This window comes from Bactrocera neohumeralis, chromosome 4 (genome assembly GCF_024586455.1).
Source record: "Bactrocera neohumeralis isolate Rockhampton chromosome 4, APGP_CSIRO_Bneo_wtdbg2-racon-allhic-juicebox.fasta_v2, whole genome shotgun sequence".
Taxonomy (NCBI): domain Eukaryota; kingdom Metazoa; phylum Arthropoda; class Insecta; order Diptera; family Tephritidae; genus Bactrocera; species Bactrocera neohumeralis.
In genome coordinates this window covers 13043521-13057540 of record NC_065921.1, presented here as the reverse complement: position 1 = coordinate 13057540, position 14020 = coordinate 13043521, and the positions used below count along the sequence as shown (strand labels likewise).

The 14020-nt window shown below is 35.9% G+C and overlaps 1 protein-coding gene across 1 annotated transcript in view; it reads right to left on the bottom strand.

The window, feature by feature from the left end:
- Positions 1-14020, bottom strand: part of LOC126755645 (insulin-like growth factor-binding protein complex acid labile subunit) — a 36989-nt gene that overhangs the window by 22550 nt on the left and 419 nt on the right. The window lies entirely within an intron of this gene.

The following is a 14020-nucleotide window of genomic DNA, read 5'->3' as shown; positions in this document are numbered from 1 at the left end:
TCCAAAAAGGCCTGTTGCCACCGAAACACACCACTTCTTGCTAAAGTAACAACTGGGTAGGCCTGCCTGCTCATATCAAACGTCTCTGTCGCAGATTTACCGAGTTTCACACATAATTTAATCGCGTACCTTTGCTATAACGAACCCTGCATTTTCAGCTTACGCCACTCACAAAAACACGTCGCGCGAAAACAACTGACCAGCCGCTCGTTCGTTAGCTACGAACGCCGCGGCGGGAGAAAATCAGTCCTATTACTTTCCGGACAAACCCTGTGCAAGTACATATAGTATATCGACGGTTAAGCAAACTTCTAATCCAAAGTTTTGTTATAAGCCTCGAGTGAGATGGTCTTCAGCTTTTTCGGTTTCGACTAAGTTTTCGATAGATTGTTGGACAGTAACGGTTTGATGAACGAAGGGTCCTGAGCTAAGCTAGTAAAACTTATCTCTAATGCTAACCTGACCATTTTTAAGCAGTGTTTCATTAACTTTTCACTCTCTTATGAGGCAAGTTTTCGAAAACTTCAAGACCGTCGAAAACAAACAGTTTTCAAACACACACTAATGATCTAAGTAGAGGTACTTTTTTCAATAGCCTGTTTTTGACAGATCTCGCGTGAGTCATATTTATTTGGCATTTCATCATGGAAAAACTTTCACCTGAACAATGTTTACAAATCGTTCAACTTTATTATGGTAATGCATGTTCTGTAAATGTGTTTCGTGCGCTTTGCTCAAATTATGGTCAACATATTCGGTCTACTGAATGTACTATTTGCAACACCATCACCCATCTTGAGGACCCAGAATGCATTATTGGATTGGATTCAACGGAATAGACCACGTCCAGCACGCAATGAAGAATATATAGCAGCCGTAGCTGAGAGTGTACACGAAGACCGTGAAGTTCGGTGCCTTTAGTAGCAACTCGGTCTGATATATGGAACGACTTAGAGCAGTTTAGGTTGAGATCTTAAATTGAGAGCGTACAAAATACAGCTTGTGCAAGAAGTGAAGCCGATTGACCTTTCCAAGCGACATCCCTTCGTTCTATAGGCTCTTAAAAAGTTCTTAGAATATCCGAAGTTTCGAGCCAAATTTCAGAGCAACTTGAAGAGATTCAAGAGCAGGTGCCGGAACGTAACCGAGAATATCGTGCCATGATAACCGACAATTTTGTGCCTGAAATTGAAGTTCGAGATGTCGGTGACATTTGGTTTTAACAAGACGGCAACACTCTCACATATCGCATCATTCGCCAGTTACCAGTCGTTATGATCGAACGAGTCGTAGCCGCGGCCAACATTTGAAAGAGATATTCATCAAAAACTAATACCAAAGGATGTTCTTTGGAATGAGAATAATATGGGAAATGCATTAAATTTGAAATTTCTGTGTGTTTTCTATTAAAAAGTAGAGAACCTCGAAATAGATCACCCTTTATATCAAAATCCTAACAAACATAAAAAAGGTTGTACCAATCTAGTTAAAGATTTTTATCGATTTAGTTAACTCCCGTAGTTTAAATGGTTCATTAATTGATTAAATGTATGTACGTATGTATATAATAATAGTATAATGTATATTATAAAATAGATATTATTTAATACATAAATATATGATTCTATTTTTTAAACGAATAGTAAGTAAATCCAACAGTTATCTTACAGTTGGAAGTTTAGTGACATAGTTTCAAAATAAAAGTCGAAAAGTTTCCAACATTTTTTATAAATTAATACTTCTGATTTATGCATATTTAATATGTTCTATATAATTTGGATACCGCTATTCTTAAAGAAACGAACTCTTATCTAACTCAAAGGACTAGAAAGAGTAATTTCTTAAAATCATCGATGTTTTACTCTCTACACTTATACCACTGCTAAACTAAGAAAATAATCCCGAAAATATATATTCCGTTGCATCGCCATAAATTATAATTAAACTGTTCGCGTTCTTAAGATGTTGCTTCATTAGTTTGCCAAAGGATGGGAAAGCGTGTGCTAGGCTCAAAAAGAAAAGCAGCACCGTGAATATGTATAGAAAAAGGTATGTGAAAGCAAAATTCCTAAGACAGCAGGATAAGGTGTGATAGCAAGCTAACTTACGCCGGGAGCTTAGCGAAGTGCCAAAACTGGCAGCATGTGTGCCTCGCCAGCAGAATCTGCGTATTTGCTGTGTTTGTATGTAAGCCAAGCGTGCTCTTCTTGTAACGGATGGACTAGTAGTTCACGCATTTTCTCAAATACATATATGTATGTATGTACGCATGCATACTAAATTGCATTATGACAGCCCAAAATTTCACAAACGCTGCGCTACGCTGTTCTTCCGCTTGGCCAGCAAGAAGACTGGAAGCAAAATGTCTGCACAGCATTATGGTGAAAATACGCTAAGAAAAATTTGATAGCGTTTCGCTATCCTTATAGAATAGTAAAGCAAATACTCGTATATTATGACGAAGGATTTACCATAAAGACTAAGGACATCAGGGCAATTTATGAGCTAAGAGTTGTGCGAGCACATGTGTCTTATTAAAAGTACGTAAGACTTTATGTATGTGTGTGTGTCGGTAAATTTCTTCCTTTACGCAGGTTTTAAGCGTAATTAAGAAAATAAATAATAATCGTAGCGAAGCCAGCAACAAAGTAGCGCATATGCATTTGCTACTCTTGTAATAAACATATTTATTGAGAGGAACGTACCGTAAGGCGAGGGATGTTGAATGGGCTTCTGAGATACGTGTTATATGTGCAGATTTGAGGTGACTGTATTCGTTTATTATCAAAAGGCCTTTAGAATATACAAGACACCTATGAGAATTAAATGTGAATAAGGAAACTTTTTCGTAGGTAAACGTATGAGTTTTTTTAAGGACAATTACAGATATGTTTGCATAGTTTCCATAAAATATTAAATATTACAAATATAGGGACATAGTAACATTAGTTTTGAAAAATTCAGAATATCTATAAATATCTCGCTTATTTGCGCCCACGCCTCGATGGAAGAGAAGGACGATGTGAGCAAAGATGGCGTCCATATGCGCTTGGAGCGCATCTATGTTGCTGCCCCCACCACGATGTCAAAATCGTAAATTCAGCCTCCACGGTGAAAAATCCCAAATGGGTTGAGGCTGACCCACTTCGCCCGGCTCCGAAATATGGTTATGTGGGTACAAAATTCCAGCATAAGAAAATTCGTCAAGCTATCAGGTTGTCTCCGGATCAAAAAGCCAGATCGATCATGTTGTGATAGGTGGAAGACACATCTACAATGTTTCAGACGTGCGGACGCTTTTGTTGCAGCCAAGATACGCACTCGCCTCTGTGCAGCAAAAATATCACACGTCAACAAACTCAAAGAAAGTTCGACGTCGAGAAGTTGCGATCACAACAGACAGCCGAACGATTTTCTTCGCTCTCTAAAAGCACTCATCAGCAACAGAGTATAAGGGAACTGTGGGACGGCATTTCAAGCTTCTTACGTACAGCTACAAAGCTAGTGCGATGAAGGAGTGTCGTATTGCAGAGGAGAGAAAACAGACTTCTTACCTCGCAACGTTGCAATCGACCGGCGTGCATGATCACGGGCGGGATAGGATAGATACCGAGAGTTCAAGAAGGAAGTGAGACGCATTTGCAGATAAAAAAGAGAGAGGCCGAAATAAAGCGTGAATTCGAAGAGCTTGACAAGCTGGCCGACAGGGATATTGCTCGAAAATTCTATGAAAAGTTGCAAGTGCGGAGTATACTCTTTTAGAACCCCCCGAGATGATCTAGCGACTGATGCAAAGAGCATACTGAAATTATGGTGGGAACACTTCTCTAATCTGCTGAATGGCAGTGAAAGGATTACACCAGGAAATGGGGAACTCGATTACCCAATCGATGACGATAGAGCGGACGTTCCATAAGGGACAGCGGCTATGCTGGCTAGGTCATGTCGTCCGAATGGATGAAAACATTCCAATAAAATTAAAATATTTTTGTTTTGAAAAACTTTTTAGATATGAATTTCTTTTGAAATTAAAAATAAAATATTCATTTTCGTATGTTTTCATATCTAGATTAGAATATCTCTCAAATTAAAACCACAAATATTTAGCAAAAGCACTGTTAAGACGAAGGACTCTGCCACTCAATGTTGTGGTCAATAAATTAATGTACTTAAGTCCGAAAAATATGTAATTGGATTACATCCGTTTGTAATTCCTTTATTGGCAAGCATACCGCTGCTGATACTCATGCGGCGTATCAACAGTAATAACCCATAATAAAGTCATTAACTAATTTATCTACCACGAACATGCAATATGACACAACCGCAAAGCAGAACGGGAATGAGACGCAAACAAATAATTATATTAAAACTGCAGTGCTGACTCTTCTGAGAAAACTCCACAAATACCATCTTATTACACCCGCTTGGCAGTGCGCGAAAAGCTGCCACACAACACAAATCACAAATCAAAGTGGTATTAATATTACTTATGACCATTTAATTGGACTTTTATTCATTTGTACTTCGGTAGACTTGTATTTGCTCTCAATTTGGCAAATTACAGCAAACTAACAACACCGCAAAAGAACAAACACAAACTCAAACACAAGCGCGGACATACACGAATATGCGAAAGCTGAAATGCTATACTTTATTACAAAAACAAATGCAGTCGCAAATAACTAATAACGAGCACAGCTATTGCATTCAACCAGAATGGGCGACATGTCCTTGCGCACACAATCGCCAGCGACCGCAACACACACACACACATTTATACATAGGTATGTATATGCGTTCAACCCCGTCACATGCAGCGCTTTCGTTGTCATTGTTGTTGTTGTTGTCATCATCGTCGCATCATTGACTCGCATTGGCCACTGCTATGCGCCGCAGCGCCCAAAAGCAGGCTCATTAGTTTTATTGCCCCAGCATATCAGTCAAAGCCACAAAACTATTTATGTGCGACTGCCACGGCCACTAGTTATCGCCACCCCGCCACTCTTATGCCAAATACAAAAGCCACTAATGCTATGGGTGCCCATGCCCGGTTACGTCACAAAGTGTGGACACAGATTTGGTGCGGCAAGGGGCGGGATAAGGTCACATTTATAGTGAGTAGTTTTGCGTTTTATTTGCAGCATTAATTGCCCGAAAATTTTCTTCATCTTTGGCAGTACATGAGAGAGTATGTGTGTGTTCTTCGACGTCTTGACAGCCATTTCTATGCGTTCAGGATCTTAGAGTGTGCTGTTTTCTATGTCTGTGTTTCGTTTGGCTTTCGCTTTGGTTTTATTATAATTTTCTTTATACACTATACACAGGTATATATGTATGTGTAAAAGTATGTATGTAATATTCCTTTTAACAAATTGGCTGTTATCCTTTTAATACCCCAACTAGCGTTGCTAGTGTTTGTTCTTTTGACAGCGCTTTCACTTCATTCGCTACTCAATTGCGGGTATTCCTTTGAAGAAAACATTTATACGTTCTACATATGTATATGCATATGTGCGTGTATTTATTAGAATAAATACAAAAGTTTTGTATTTTATTTACTACTACTCATAGTACTATTTTTCGTCTTTTTATCTAAGGTTATTCTGTGACAATTAAGCTTGTAAATATATACTTATATAAGTTAGATTTCAGATATTTTCTCGATTTAAAGATAATTACTCAATAGAAGTGAAAACTTAAAAATTTTAAGTTAATTTCCGAGACCCAGTGCTTATTATCCTATCCTGTAGCGTGAACTGAGAATTAAATATTACCACAAAATAGTTTTCTACGAGTTAAGTGGTTAATTTTGGAAGAATCTTGTTAAGTTTTAACAAAATTATTACTAATTTCTGCTAAGTATTTGTTTCAAAGTTGTTGTTTCAAATGCATTAAAATGTCTTATTCAAGCTTTGTAATGGAGAAAGGCAGCAGCTGTACCCCTGTCCTACGCAGCTCCATTTCTCATTCGTCAGAGTGGAAATTCGTACGCGAATTGCGAATCAGGTGAAATGCTCAAAAACCATGGTTTTCAATGTTAAATAAGAGTGTATATACAGGGTTTTAAAACTATTTCCAATGTTGCAAGTAAAACTAGACCCCGAAAAACGTCCATAGAAATAGACGGCAGAATCACTACCATCTCTCGACGAGATTCAAAAAAGAGTTCTACTGACTTTTTCAACTCTTGTTGGTCTTAGACCAATAAAAAAATTGAAGTAAGTCGATTGAAGCGATGAAAAAAAAATTAATGGCGTGGGTCCTGATGGTTTAAGGTATGTTTACGTCGAAATATGTATGTCGACATCCTAAAAATGGCACGTTGCCATGGTCTGAGGAAAATTTGGCTGTTATATGGAAATTCAAACAAGATAATGATCCAAAGTGCACAACAAAGTTGACACAAACGTTTTGTTTTTTGTGTTGATTCCATCAATGTTTTAGAGTGACCATCGTATAGCCCAGACTTGAACCCTATAAAACATCAATGGGGTGATGTTAAAAGAGCCATCATAATAAAAACGAATTTTAAATATGTTTTTTCTATGAGAAAATAATAAGTTTCATTAAATGAATAAAAAAGCTGTAAAGGTAAGTAATTTATTGGAAATATACATAATTTATTTCAAAGTAAGTGACGTTTCTAATTAGCTGTCAACAGCTGTACGTATGTATATAACATTGTGTTACAAAGCTATCTATTTAGATGCTCAATTCACTTTCAAGGTTATATTCAATCCTGACTTGAATGGTTCACTCATTCTGGGTAATGAAAGCTCTATAAAAGATGCAGTAATCAAGCGCTGTGAAGACTTGAGGAAAGCTGAATGAGTTTCAGTCATTACACCCCTATTTTGGGACCTGGAATGATGAACCCTAGATAACGACGGTTTTCTCACTTAGCTAGATGACGTCTTTTCTTTGAGTTTTTTGGCCATTAAAGCTTATTAAATCAAATATATCCTTTCAATCTAGCTGAGTAATAATACTAATATTAGGACTAAATACGTAACTTTTTTCGACTTAAATTATTTCGGTGTAATAGTAACTATGGTCTTCAGCGCCTGAAAATATTCCTCAAATAACTTCGAGCAGTACTATCTAGCTGACGGTCATATCCCGGAGCGGACCAAGATCCTGTCAAACAGAAATAATACTCGATTCTGATCCCAATCAATCTCTCGTCGAAGATAGTTTATCGATTTAGGTTATATCCACATAGAAGTCAGATATTCAGAATATCCTAAAAAAGGTTTTTGGCGGTGAGAAAGATTTTACTGCTTTAAATCTGCTAAAATCTAAAAATTGAAAAAAATTGTTATCTACGCCTCAGAGAAGCTTACAAAATCGGAATTGTTACAAAAATCCGTATACCATTGACCATTACGTGACTATTATAACTTAGAAGATCAAGTGAAAATTTTATGTAGATCAGTCTAGCCGTTTTGGAGAATTTTTCGCACCAACTCTGACAACAACATATCGAGAAAAACGCATTTAAAATTTTGGGGGCCGATTACAAGAAATTAAACAACTCTCACACATACGCACATACTTCTGAAACTATTTAGCGAATCAACTTCAAACTTTCGGAAAAAATTTTCAAATTTAAATTAGATAGAATGCAGAAGTATGGACATAATGTTGGCTCTGTGGCGTTCGAATACCAATACTGCTAAGAGTTCTTTACAAAAACTCGGATATACTAAATACGGCGGGTGAACTGGCTAACTGGCTAACTGGCTAAGAATTGACTCACGAATGTTGGTCAAAAAAGAGAAGCTACTATTGTGTTGCTAAAAAAAGTAGAGAAAGAATATCATTTGCATATGTAAAGATCTAATATGCACACATGTGCCTTCAGCATCTCGGTTAGCTGAAACAGAACTTGCGAGAACACGCCCATATGACGAAAAAAATAAAACAACACGAATGAACCAAAAAACTACAATGCAGGATATTTGAAGAACAAAAGCTTTGAAAATGCACACATGCACACATATACATATACATATGTATATTTATGTTACTTGTGCAATGAAATGAAAAAAATAATTCTCATTTATGTGCAAATGAAAGATAAGAGCAAAACACCAAAAGCATGCCAGAGAGCCAATACCAAGCCAACGCTGCTGCCAGCAAAATCGAGCTATTCGCGCATACCGCTACAAGAATGTGTTGAGGATTTTTCCACATTGTTTTTGTAAGTCTATTTATTTGGCTTGCTTCCTCCTCTGGATGCAAATTATAGAATTCTCACGCTTGCTGGAACGCCTTTCTTATTTGCTGCTGTCCGTCTGTTGCCACGCAAATGGAATTCGCACAAAACAACTTTATCCATTAATTAAAATTACTACGCTCCTGTTTATATATTTGTGTATATACTTGTATGTACAAACGCACCTGAATATATATTTAGTGAAGAAGCTCTTATTGTGTTAGTTCAACGCATTGCTGCAGAGTATTTACGCTATGATTTGTAAATATTTCGCTCATTGAAATAACACCTTTGATAACGGTGAAAAATACTGGCTCGTTTTATTGCTTTTGAGTGCCGAAGTTATGTTAGTATTTTTATTAAACAATATTTGTGTGAAATTTTGCTTTATTATTATTTCTTCTGATAAATTGTTTCCCGCAACTTTTTCATTTGCTGGTTAAAGGAGCGACTGAGTGTTGCTTGTGGTCTGCAGAAGGCTTTCATGTACATTCATATGTATATGTATGTGTTTACAAGAATAAACCAATAGAAGAGAAGATAAATTCAAATGAAGTGTACTTTTTAAAAGTTTTATGATGAAGTGGTGTACAAAGCTAATAATTGTTGCTTTCTGGTTTTTGCGTTTTGAAGTAACGTCGGTATAAATCTGTCTGCATAAAGTGTTAGCGCTGACTTATTGATATTAAGAATGAAAAACTTTGAATTTATTTAGTCGTGAATCAAATTTTAAGAGTTGTGTAAGTGTATCATGGCCAATTAAGTCATTTATTTATTAAAACGTGTTTGTATTTCCAACTTTTGTTTATTTTTGGTACGGCTGAGTGCAATAATTTTGAACTCACATAGTTTTAATGGCACTTTTTGGTGTAGAGGGAAAATCGCATAAAGAATTTCACATTGTCAGGGTTACTGTTGCTTTAAAGTATACAAAAAGTAAAAAAAAACAATTAGAGCAGGAAAAGTTCACAATAATTTATCAAATAACTGTGCAAATCGTCACATATTTGATGGAATATCTATTTAAACAAGAAAAAACGTTAACTTCGGCTGCACCAAAGCTAATTTACCCTTCACAGGTGCATTTCTGTTAGTAACTATGTGTTCAGTTTGTATAGAAGCTATATGCTATAGTAATCCGATCTGAACAATTTTTTCGGATTTTATTACCTTAAGCAGTAATCCATGTCAAATTTTGTGAAGATACCATGTCAAATCCGAAAGTTTTCTATACAAGCCCTTGATTCCAATAGTTCGGTTTGTATGGCAGCTATATGCTATAGTGAGCCGATCTGAACAATTTCTTCCGATATTACATTATTTCTATGAACAATAACTCTTACTAAATTTCGTGAATATATCTTGTCAAATGTGAAAGTTTTCCATACCAGCACTAGATTCCGATAATTCAGTTTGTATGGCAGCTATATATTATAGTGGTCGGATATCGGCAGTTCCGACAAATGAGCAGCTTCTTGAAGAGAAAATGACGTTCGCAAAATTTCAAAACGATATTTTTAAAACTGAAAGACTAGTTCGTATATAAACAGGCGGACAGGCAGGCGGACATACAGACAGACGGACATGGCTAAATCGACTCAGCTCAACATACTGATCATTTATATTTGTATATACTTTATAGGGTCTCCGACGCTTCCTTCTGGGTGTTACAAACTTCGTGGCAAACTTAATATACCCTGTTCAGGGTATAAAAATGTTTCAAAGATTATAACAAACGCCACATGAGAGAAACTAATTTGAGTTTCTTTTCAGAGCTATTTAGAGCAATAGTAAGGTCTAAAATCAGCTGACGTTGAGCAATACCAAGAGCTCCGTTAGGATCGGGAAGGACCTCTCCGGACAACGGTAAATACCGCAGTCGATGGAACGATGAACTGTACGAGATGTACGAAATGTAGGATAACATTGACACAGTTCAGCGAATTAAGAGGGAGCGGCTACGCTGGCTAGGTCATCTCGTTCGAATGTATGAAAACACTTCAGTTCGGAGAGTACTGCGTCGGGGGAAGCAGAGGAAGAGGAAGATCTCCACTCCGTTGGAAAGACCAGGTGGAGAGGGACTTGGCTACACTTGGTATCTCCGATTGGCGCCAAACAGCAAAAAGGAAGATCGATTGTCTACGCCAATAACGAAGAAGAATTTATTATGAAGGCATTATGAGCATATTGCTTCTATCTAAAGCAAAAAAAAAAACTTTCGCCAATAATCTATGCCGAAATTTGGTAAGATAATTTGTCAAATAAAAATTTGTTCCATTCAAGGACTTGAGTTTAATCGGTCAGTTTCAAGGGAAATTATTTGCTACAGTGTTCCGATCTGAAAAATTTGTTCGAGATCATTATCAAATAGTTTCTATGGCAGCATAACCTACAGTAGTGCGATATGGGTGGTCCCTATAAAAAAAATCTAAATAAACTCAGCTCGTCACGCTGATCATTTATATATGTACATAATTTATAGGGTCTCCGTTGTTTCCTTCTGGGTGTTATCAACTCCGTAGAAGACTCATTAATACAATATCTGCTTAATCAGTATGAATATTATTTCAAAAGTTTTAAGTAATGAATACTTGAAATTAACTTTTTAACGCATTGCCCTTTCTATAAAAATATTTTAGGAAAAACACCTTTTACTATAAGCAACATCTTTTATTTTCCGTCAAAATTTTCTTCCGTAAGATCCACACAATTTCGTAAAGAAAAAGAAACCTAGTAATGCTATTCTATGTACATTGATGTGGGTAGCTCAGAAATATAGTTTTCAGATTTCTGACAGATCTTTTTAGATTTTGAAAATTTCATCATAAATTTTATTCTCAACTAAAGGAAATTAGAATAAGCTGGATTAGACATTAAAATCGTAAAAATCGCCTTTCGAAATTTTTATGTTGTCTTTTACATAATATTGCTTATAAAAAATCCTTGGTGAATTGGCTTCGATGATGTTTTTATAAAAATTAACTTTCTTCCCTTGAATTATTATAAATGTATACAGTCTAAAGTCTAACGTCTTTACCAGTTTAATGACTAAATTAAATACAATTATTCACCAGCATTCAGATTTGCTAATATTTTTTTGTATTTACATAAGTAAGTGTTAAATAATGACTAGCAGAATAATTTCATAACGGAAAGTAAAGTAAAGTAAAAAGTATAATAATTTCCACTCACACAGTAAGATATTCATAAGCATTTGATGATGAAAATGAAAAGATAGTAACTAGTACGAAATACTAAGATTGAGCAAAATTCACACAAACATTAACATTTTCAGGGCGATTGTATGATGCCAATGAATTATGAGTACAACCGAAATGTTCCTCTGTAACAAATGAGGTAAATTTTGAAAATACATGGACAACAGTAAAAAAACCATAATAATTGCCAACAACACCACAACAAAAACTGCGTACTCATATCGGAGCCACCACAAGCGGCACTAACCCCGAATGGCGCAACACTTGCAAAACGGAAATCACACCAGCGGAAACAGTGTAGTGGCACACACATGAATGCTTTATGGTTTATTTATTCAGTTTTTCACACCGCGAAACAAGTTGCACGTGAAGCCACCCAATCATGCCGCCAACTGAGAAATGTTAGGTGTGAGGATATGTATGAAGAGTTTCGCTATATTGCATTTGCTTTGCTTTATTACTTTTATTTACCTACAAAAGTATGAAATGTGTGCTCTTTCCGTTTAGCGTTGTTCTTGTTGCTTGAGATGATTTTTCCCAGTGCTGATAAACGAAATGGAAATAAATATTCGTAAAAATGTTAAATTACTTTTCTTATGTGGTCTTATGAACATACTATATATGTGTAGGTAAATGTGTGGGTGCCGTCTGCAGCATCTTAGAAGTACAACAGAGCATATGAGTTATCTGTCGAATACACGAATACAGTGTTGGTTTGTAGGTCCTTTAACAAAGTCAAGGAAATGGCGTGAGTTATGCTATTTGCAGTTACACATGTATGTATGTGTGCAAAGAAGTGTATGCATGACTGCAGGCGTTGTGGCTGGTGCGATTCAAAGACGTTCTATATCAGTGGATGCCATTAATAGAGTACCTCTACTAGCCTCTGCTTGGGCTCAACTCACCCTCCCACCTCGTAACACACAAATTCAAAAATGCTATGGCACAAAATGTCTGTATGTAGATATATTGCCCGACGCGATAACGCAATGTTTTGTTCTGGGTAATTTTTTATCGCGAAACTTTTAAATTAAAATGCATCTTGGTTGTTAGCCGCGCACAGCCTTAAATTTGAATAAATGGCATACAATATTTATTAGCTGATTCACAAGACGAGGTATTATATATTCATAAAATATAAATATGATAATATTGTTTTATTAATATATATGGTACAGTCTTCGGGAAGCTGTATGGAAGAAGATGAGGTGGAAATAACTAAACTCTTCCTTCTTGACACCCTCGCGTTTAGGAGGTCAAGACTTTAACACTTGGGAACGCATACGTTCAGACATCCCACCGAACTGATGGTAGTTAAAATTAAACGCCTATTCAAATTTGTATTGGCTACAAAGCATTTTGCTAGTTTATAAGTTTGAAGACAGGATTTTATTATTTTCTATGGCTCCACAAAGGACTTTATATATCAGCCCGTGTGCGATCTTCGATCAGCCATCTAACCTAACCTAACCCATAGCCTTTGAAAATCTTTGCTTTCTGCCTTTGTTTTCTTGACACTCCAATCGATAAGACATTTGACTACGAAAATGTCTAGACTACATTTTTAATAATTTATACAGGACTGCCAAATAACATACTATATATATGTATATATAGAAACCTACATATTCACAAATCATAAGGCGCATTTGAGACCATTACATTGATTCGAACCACGGTAAACACCTATCGCTACTATTTAGTTACACTGGTAAGGAAATTGCTAATATAATACTTTTTAAATTATTTAATATCTTGATTGCGTGCAACATTAAGATGAAGTTCAGAAGTCTGAAAATATTAGCAGTAGTGCGGTTGTCCAAGCTCAAGACTCGTATTAAAATTGCAATAATAATGTGAATCTGTTTATGAACTGATTTGCTTGTTTTATTTGTATCTGCTTAACTTGGTAATAGAGCCTTTGTTATTCTATTAATTTGTAACATTATCCGCCTTTTCCTTGCTGGCATAAAGATTTTCTCTATATTATGCGTAATGGTCTGATAGAGATGAACAATCAACTGCTCATATCAGATAGAGCATAACAAAATTTTAAACATCTCTAGATGCGGATCATGTAGATCAAAATATTCTTCATGACTTCCTGGTTTTTTATATGTTGCTTATGGATGGATACTTCTGTCGTATTTGTACATGTATACATATATAGAAGTTCTAAGAAATGTGAAAAGGCCGGCCAAAAAGTGCATTTCATAAGAACCTTATTCATGTAAGAAAGTAAGTTCATCGAATGCGATCACTAATAGAAAAAAATTAGACATATAGTATTCAAAAAGGCTTTCACTGCATTAATTTCTTCGTTAAGCTTGACCCAGCCTAATATTTAATTTCCTGTTAAATCCAAAAAGAGATAAAAAAAGAACTTCACCTACTTTTGGCCAGACATATACTTTATTACTTTCTTTCTACTTTTCTTGACATTTAGCTCTATTTAAAAGGCTCTGTGGCCTACGTCTTATTCTACTGTTTATAGCTTTTAAGGCAAAAGGTAAAAAAGTCGCATGTTATACTACTGGGAAATATAACACTCTATTTTAGTAGCATAAATGCCAACATGAGA